At 36.8% G+C, this 8746-nt stretch overlaps 1 long non-coding RNA gene across 1 annotated transcript in view; it reads left to right on the top strand.

Annotated features, from left to right (window-relative positions):
* LOC112484324 overlaps positions 1-6678 on the top strand; it is a 30569-nt gene extending 23891 nt beyond the window's left edge. Inside the window, exons 3-4 of the long non-coding RNA XR_003048000.1 lie at positions 4067-4138; positions 6467-6678. This is a non-coding gene — a long non-coding RNA (uncharacterized LOC112484324). The remainder of the gene's footprint in view (positions 1-4066; positions 4139-6466) is intronic.
* The last annotated feature ends 2068 nt before the right edge of the window (positions 6679-8746 follow it).

Raw genomic sequence — 8746 nt, 5'->3', positions numbered from 1 at the left:
TCAGTCCCTGGCAACCACCAGTGTGCATTCTGTCTCAGTGGACTTTACCTATTGTGGACATTTCATGGAAATGAAATCATACACTATGTGGCCTTTTGTGTCTGGCTTTTTTTCACGTATCATAGTGCTTTTGAGGTTCATCTACATTATAACATGTATCAGTATTTCATTCCTTTTTATGGCCAAACAATATTTATTTTATGGATACACCACAATTTGTTTACCCATTCATCTGTGATGGATATATGGGCTGTTTCCACCTTTTAGCTATAGTGAATAGTGGTACTATGAACAGTCATGTACATCTGTTTAAGTCTCTGATTTCAGTTCTTTTGTGTGTATACCTAGGAGTGGATCATATTTCGATTCTAAGTTTAACGTTTTAAGGAACTGTCAAATTGTTTTCCACAATGGCTGAACCATTTTAAATGTCCACCAGAAATATCCAGGGGTTCCGATTTCTCCATATCCTGTCAACTCTTGTTATTTTTAGTTTTTTTAAAATAGCAATCCTAGGTGAACACACAGTGTAAACATATATATGCCTTACTGTTAAAGTGTACAGCTGAAACTTATTGGATTTCTTTAACCAATGTCACCACAAAAAATGAATTAATTTAAAAAATAAAAATAGCAATCCTAATGGATGTGAAGTGGAACCATTGTGGTTTCAATATGCATTTCCCTCCTGACTAATGATGTTGAGCATCTCTTCCTGTGTTTGTTGGCCATTTGTATATCTTCATTGGAGAAATGTCTATTGAGGTCCTTTTCCAGTTGTTTAAATTAGGTTATCATTTTGTTGTTGAGTTGTATAAGTTCTTAGTATATTCTAGACACTAGACTCATCAGATATGTGACCTATGAATATTTTCCCCCATTCTGTAGGCTGTCTTTCACTTTTTGATAATGTCCTTGGATGCATATATTACTTTTACTTATTAGTGTTTACAAGAAATATTATTTTCTGTTTTGCCAATTTCACTTGAAATTATACCTTGATGTATTTTTGTGTTTGACATTATTATCAGAATGACATTGTTAGCATTCTGATGCTTGCTATTCTGTCGTATTCATAATAATTCATGGATTATTGGCAAATTATTTAAGGTTCTCTTGGTAACAGAAACAAATTAAATCCAATGAACCATTCAACAACCAGGCATTAAGGAGGGTAGGAATCAGGTGGCCCTGAGGATCACATGAGTTTATGGACTTTGCCTTAAACACTGCAGTAAACTTGCCTCTCCATTTCTGGTTTCTTTGTCTCCCATTTTAAACTTCTATACAACCGTATCCTGCTAGCTGAGCATGGATCAGTGTTGGCTCCTGAAGGGAATGCTGAACTACACAGCCCAGAACCCCTCTTCAGGACAGAGGTCCTCCTCCTCCCAGATGCTAGCAATGTTGGCTGCTGCAAGCTCTCAGTGAATTCCTCCCCGGGACTTGTCTTTGCCTGAAGATAGCCTATTCACCCAAAGTCATGTCTCCTTTCCAAGGGCAGCTTACGTCTAATGATAGGTGATGCAGGACAACTCTGAAGGGTCATTCCAGCTCTAGAGCTCCTTATGGTATTGGCTAAAACCTTGTTATGACTGCATCACAGTTCACTTTTTCCTCTGCCTACTCCTGCTTACTTCACTTTCTCACAAGTATTGATACCTCCTGCACACTAATATCTGACTGAGACCCGTTTCCCAGGAACCCAGCCTCTCTCTAATTTGGTCAGTACTGGCTCAGGCACTGGGGCAATGTCATGGTATCTAGGACCAAAACCTGAGGATTTCAAAGCTGGTCTCAGAAATGGAAGAATTGGCTTATGGTCTACTACTGTAGACTGTTGAGACAATTTATAATTGTGTTCTTCCACTAACACTGGAATGAACAGCTTCTACTTTGGTATTATTTCATTTGATTAAATGCCTAGCTATTTTGGACAAATAAAGATGAAAACAACACATTCGGGAAGGCGGAGTCACAATATAAAAGGAACTTGGGTCCACGATGCTGTGGAGCCACAATACCAGCCCAGACTCCTTGTGCCTTGTTTATTACATGGGAGAGAAATAAAAAATTTTCTTGTTTGAACACTGATGTGGATCTCTGTGATAGCAGCTAGACTTGTATACTAACTAATACACAAGATCTCTCTTCTCACTCCATCCTCAACAATAATCCTTTGGTGATAGTTATTTGTGTCATTTTAGATAGTAAGAAATGGAGGATCACAAGTATTAAGGACTTCATCCCTGAATCATATAACAGGGAAGTCCAGATCAAATGCAGGTATCTGTTCGGAAAGCCCATGTTTTCTCACTGTTCTTTCTCTGAAGAATAAATAGTCCTTGATAGGCACCTAATTTTCAAATTTCCACCTTGCTATTTGATAAGATTTTTATACACATTATAAATCACAGTAATCAACATTGCTAATGATGTAGAAACAAACATATTTATGCCTTTCTTATCCACGTTTATGTCTTTACTGCCTTTCCTGATTCAATTTTTTCTGACTTTTGAACAAAAATAGGTGTGAAAGCTATTTTGGGGGTGATCTTAAATTTTTAAAAATTATTTTGATAGTAGTAAGGCTTTTGAGGACAGGAAAGCTTTAGGAATTTGGTAACCTTAGAAAGGAACCCATAATTACGGGTAGGGTTTTATATAATCAAAATATTTGGGGTTTTGTTTTTTAGTGACAGAAGCCTAACTCAAACTAGTTTAAGCAAAAATAGAAAAGCGTGTTAGTTTAGCTAAGTGAACAAATCCAAGGGAATCTGCTTAGGCACAGTTGGATCCAAGATATCTAAATGATGCCATAAGAGCTGTCTCTCTATATCTTGGCTGTTTTACCTTGCACTGGCTTTGTTTTCAGACAGGCTTCTTCCTCGTGGAGGTAAGGATGAACACCAGCTTTTCTAGGCTCCCCTTGTTACCCGCTTCAGCAAAAAGAGAGTATCTCACTCCTGATAAATTTGGCAAAACATAAAAATGGGGTTCTGTTTTGCTAGTTCTGGATCATATGCCGCTTCCGGAGTCAAAGACAGGCTCCACCCCATCGAACTGAGATTGGACAGGACTGGGCTCAGGCAGGAATGGTTTCTCAAAATAAAAAAAGGGTGTTTTAAATTGCAAAAGAAGAGAAATGGATGCTGGGTAGTGAAGAGCAACAGATATGCATTACAAGTTTCACAGGTGGAGATGAGACTGGGGTGAGAGTTCCAGGTGGAAGCTATGGCTTGAATAAAGGCATGGAGACGAGATAGTATAGAAAAGTCCTATTTGACAAGAAGATTGAGGAAGAGAGAAAAATTAAGCTGGAAATGTGTTGTAGAAAGCCCTGACTGTCAAGATAAGGTGTTTATGCCCAGTTTCAAAGGCACTGGGGAGCCAAAGAGGCACCAAAAAATATCACATATTACAAATACAATACATCATCAAGTGTAATTGAAAATCAATTAGTTTCCTGCATTTTATTCACGAGGTTTGTATGTAGGTGTATGCTTCCTTTATAAGGCATTTATTTTCAGTTAAGCTATATAAGCTTGCTTGACCTACTACTGGGAAAAGTTTCATTATGTTTGTTGAATGTGTTTGTCTCACTGAGCTTATTAAATTTCCTGTTGCCTATAACTTTGAGATTTTGCTAAAATAAAAAAGTATAAATCAGTATGGGCAATGCCAGGTGAAGGACCAGGAAACTCTCAGAGATAAGTAAAAAGGATGCAACCAGCCATGAATCCTTAGACCTGATAAGTAATTTACAGCTTCACCACTTTAAAGCATTCACTTATTTTTCAGTTAAAGTTCTTTCAATCTTAGCACAGACTTTGGAAAAAGAAATGTTTTGTTATAATAATGCTTAAAAAGTGCATTTTGAGGAAATAACTTGGGCACAAAAATTAATTTATTTCTCCCTTCCTCTCCTGTTTTCTGTCTGTCTACTCTAAAAACAGAAGTGAGAAAATGGTTGACCAGAGCCCAGAGTAATGGGCCACAAAGTTCCTAATGAAAGGTCAGACTGGGTTAACTGTAACATACTTTTAATGGCCTCCTTTTATTGTAGGTTAAATGAGAAAGGGCTTTGCAAAGAGGAAAATGCTATGCGTGAATTAATTTTCATCATCTCAATAACCAGGTGAGACCCATGAGGCGGGGTAACTATGTTTCCCATGTTTCTGATATGAGGCAGTGTAGCTTCATGACAACTAGGCCTTGGGCTCCTGAATAAGTCCTAGATTTTTGTTGCTTAACATACTTGAGCCCCTATAGCCTCTTCTGTAAAATAGGATAATAAAAGTATTTACTTATCTAATAGTGCTTTGGTAAGGATTAGATGAGATAAAAATGAATGAAAATCAACTAGTTCCTTGCAGCATGACCAAGTCATCCCAGTTTTCCCAGAACTTTCCTGTTTTTAGCTCCATAAGTCCCATATCCTGCGAAACTTGTTAGTCGCAGACAAACTGGGACAGTTGGTTACCCAAGAGTTAGGAACTCAGACAACTTTTTAAGAAAATATTAGCTATTTATTTCAGAGGAGAAATGTGAAAATTGAAATACTTAGCATGGTAAAGGGAACACAGACATTTGAAAAACATCATCCATTCTGATTGCAGAATTAAACTTCTTAAGATTCATTTGTAAGACTTCTAAATCCAAATCCTCTTCTTTTTCTATGGTGCTTTTATTCATTCTTTCATTTGATTCTTCATTCATTTAATCAATCAATCAATCTCTGACCTTATAAAAATTACTATATAGAAGGGGACACAGACCTTTAATAGTTACATTATAAATGACTTAAATTGCTGTTGCGCTAAGTGTACTGGCTATCAGTAGTTCATGAGTGGTTTTTCTAGACATTTTCCTGAGTATAACCACTCTCAAGTGTTTCCACTTGTGACCGTATTATCTCATAAAGTGGACACCGTGGGGTTGCGGTATGCCTTTGGCCATAGAGGAGAAGGTTACTCAGCTTGAAATGACCACATTTGGTCTGGTCAGTGGGGTTCCTCTTTTTCCATTTCCACAGATTAGCAGATTTAAGAAGTACTGTGTCCTCTTCTCTGTTACGTGGATTAATTTATAGTCGGCAGGCTCCTAACCAAAGAGGAGGTCCTCCCTGATTAATGCAGGTGAACCTGGTCTTCATTTGCCTGCCCAAGGTCACAAAAACATGAAAAGATTCAAGAGTCTTCCATTTCAACCCTTGCTCTCATCATCTACAAGAAAAGAAAAGTAGGCTTTCCAGATGTATTCCCATTACAGTATTGAGTGGTCTTATGTTTTCATTTCAGTAGAGTGAGGAAATTCAGAATCAGTCACCTAGTCCAAAATATAATAATCTTTTGGTATTATATTTATGATAACATATCATAGAGAAAGTGGATATTCCATCTGGGAGCCAGGGCAGTCACCGAGGGACTGACTTTCCTCAGCAGTTCTGTGTTAATAAACTCAAGAAAGCCCTGTGCTGGGTTAAAATGCAACTTTTAGCCCCGACCGGCATGGCAGACTGAACAGGGAAGGCAACCTCTAGCAAAACAGGATTAGATTTCACAAAAAGATATGGAAAGGGATACAAAATCCTTTACCGTGTCTCCTGCAAAAATAAAAGAACAAAAGAGCCAGTGGCCATTTATTCAAAGAAGAGCCTTCCCTGGACTGTTTCTACTTAAAAGTTACTTCTTTCTTACAATTACGTTTAGGTGGCTGATGTTTAACAAAATCTTTACAAAGTTAAGTGTTTCATTTTTTATATTTTATTTAAGATACATTTCAGGGAAGATTTTTAGGTATTTGGATTTGGTAGGAAATTCTATGATCATGTCCTGAGAAGAAATAGTGTTTATTTTTGGTCTGAGACCCAGTTGGGACAGGCAGTTAGGAGACTGTCGAAGAACAGTGGTTCTGTTGCATCAAGTACCAGGAGGCTGACTGCCTTTTAAAGTACAGCCTCAAGGGTATGTCAGCAGCAGTATTTTTCTTAGCATTTTCTTTTTGTTTCTTTTTCTTTTGAAATTGCAGCAAGTCTGTGGCTATTTCTTAAAGGAATTTAGTGCAAAAGTTGTGCCTCTTGCTATTCTGAGATCTTGCCCAAGATTTGAAAACATGCCCAATGCAGATATGTGTTTTGGGACTTCAAATGAAAAAAAAAAGTTCAAAAAATTTTTTTCTCGGTAGTGGTGTAGGATGGGGGAGTGTTAAAGAGGAGGTACATCTGTTTCTCTTTCTTTTTTCTTTTCTTTTTTTAAAAGTAAAATTCTTCGTTAATCAGACATCGTAGCAGGAAAGAAAAAAGAGATTTTCGTCATTGCTAATCTTGCTAAGTGTTATGGGTTGAATTGTGTCCTCCTCAAATTCACATGTTGAAGTCCTAACCTGCATCACCTTAGAATGTGACTGTAGTTTGAGATAGGGCCTTTAAAGAGGTAATTCAAGTAAAATGAAGTCCTATGTGTAGCCCCTAATCCGATATGACCGATGTCCTCATAAGAAGGAAAATTTGGACTCACACATACATGCCCAGAGGAAAGACCAGAAGAGGACACAGCAAGAAGGCAGCGATCAGCAAGCAAAGGCGAGATATCTCGGAAGAAATCAACCCCGACAATACCTGGATCTTGGACTTCTTGCCTCCAGAACTGAGACAATAAATTTCTGTCGTTTAAGCCACCCAATCTGTTGTATTTTGTTATAGCAGCCCTAGGAAACTAATATACTAAGCCAAATGACGATTTCTGCCAAAGAATGTTGCCAGTGGGGCATAACTCCTTGTCTGAGGAGAGAAACAGTGCTTGCTTTCCTGATCTCATTGCTATATATTTTTAGCTGTCTTTTAAAAGTACGTATAGAACTCAGGAAATTTAGGTTTCAATAGAGTTATTGGGAGTGAGGAACATGAGATTGTATTTCAGTCACATTTATTAATTTGAATGCATTTTAATATGCTTAATAAAATTCTGAGTCATGCATGGCCTATAGGATAATTTTTAAATAAAAGACTATTAATATTTTAAAAAAGGTTTTGATTTCTTTGCGTGGCCTAACTTGGATTTCTTCTTTTTAACTTAAAATGACAGTGTAAGGTTTTTTTCCCTGACTTTTGTAAATTGTTTAAAATGCCTAAATTAAAATGTATATGATACAGCCGTAGACTAAAATGAACTGTTTAAAAAGAATGTCACCACATTACATCAAAAAATATTTTTAGTGTTAACTGAAAAATAATTTTAAATCATTGTATGTATATTATTACTGCAATTATGTATAATTATATGTAGAGTACATATATTATAATTATACATGTAGAATCATTACAATTAGGTTTTTTTTTTTTCTTTAAAGCCTAACCATAGAGAAATGACTATGAGGAAAAGTACTGAATAGTGATTACTTTTGGGGAATAGGAGTATGACTGCACCCTTCCCCCCACATATTTTCATTTTTGCCTATGAATTGATTTTATAATTAAAGAAAATTGTCTGCCACCAGTGTGAAAATGTATATGAGTTCATTATACATTAATAATTAAATGAGCTAACCATCAGGTGTTTATACCTGGCATAGTGCATGGTCCAGACTATGAGCTCAATCAAGGTAATTCTCTTTATATATGTCAGACTAGTTTCCAACCATATATAGGATACAGGGGTCCCACGGGTAGCTAATGATATTCAATTGTAACTACCAGAGGCACAAAACTGAGAGTTGACACAATTTAAAAATTTGGGTAGGAGATAGGAGGAGAGGGAATGTAGGTCTTAAAATTAGAAGAATTTAATCTCTTTAGTGAATTAGGTATTTTATATTCCTCAATAGTAGACTTACATATTATTTATTAAGAATTTATCAGTTATACATTTCTGTGGAATTTCAAATATCACAGATTCCTCTATCCCCCACCAAAGGATGTTCTTTTCCAGAAAGATGAGTGGAAAAGTAAAGAACATGCTGCAAGTTAGAAAAGCACACTACCTTGAAGTTTCAATTAAAAATCATTCTATAGACACCATATATAGTCTTTACGTAAAATACTATTTTTGTAACTCTTAAGATAAGAGTTGTTTCTCTGATCAGGCAGCCCTTGCATGTTGATACAAGACATTGGGGGAGAATATCTAGGTGCTATGAAATTGTTCAGCACATGTGGCTGAACACTCCCAGAACTGTGCTTTTTTATCTTGCTACTCAGCTTCCTGACCCTCCTCCTTCCCTAGGGGGGAAAAAAAATCCCGAAGCCACTTTTAGAACAGCTAAGGAAGTTGTGTAATGAGGTGCAGGAAACACTGTTGATGCTAAGAAAGGGGTTTTCAATATGGTCTAGTCAAGTGCAGTATTTAGAAATTCTAGACTTTTTCTGATGGTACCTGGTGACCTAGAACCCCAAAACATAAAATAGATTGCAATAGTGTGCAATTTGAAATCTTATTTTGTCCCTGCAGATGAATGAGTACCTTCAATAATGACAGAAAGAATTCAGGCTTATCAGCACTGTTTCTCGCCTGATACAATTCTATCAGGTTCTTGGTGGAGTGGAGATATAAGAAATTTGAGAAAAACCCCTGAAAGACTGTCCCAAGACATGAGGGGATCACAAATCACTTGTATTCCTAGATTCTGAGCTAAGTAGCTCCTTCTCAACTGAACAAAGCACTTTATTTTCTACTTTAGTATGAATTGCCCTGATACTTTAGGCCTGAGCCAAGTTACAAATATATACCCTACCAAGAATTGGCCTTGT

This window comes from Pteropus alecto, unplaced genomic scaffold (assembly GCF_000325575.1).
Source record: "Pteropus alecto unplaced genomic scaffold, ASM32557v1 scaffold75, whole genome shotgun sequence".
NCBI lineage: Eukaryota > Metazoa > Chordata > Mammalia > Chiroptera > Pteropodidae > Pteropus > Pteropus alecto.
The sequence above is the reverse complement of the archived record's forward strand: the minus strand, read 5'-3'. Positions and strand labels throughout refer to the sequence as shown.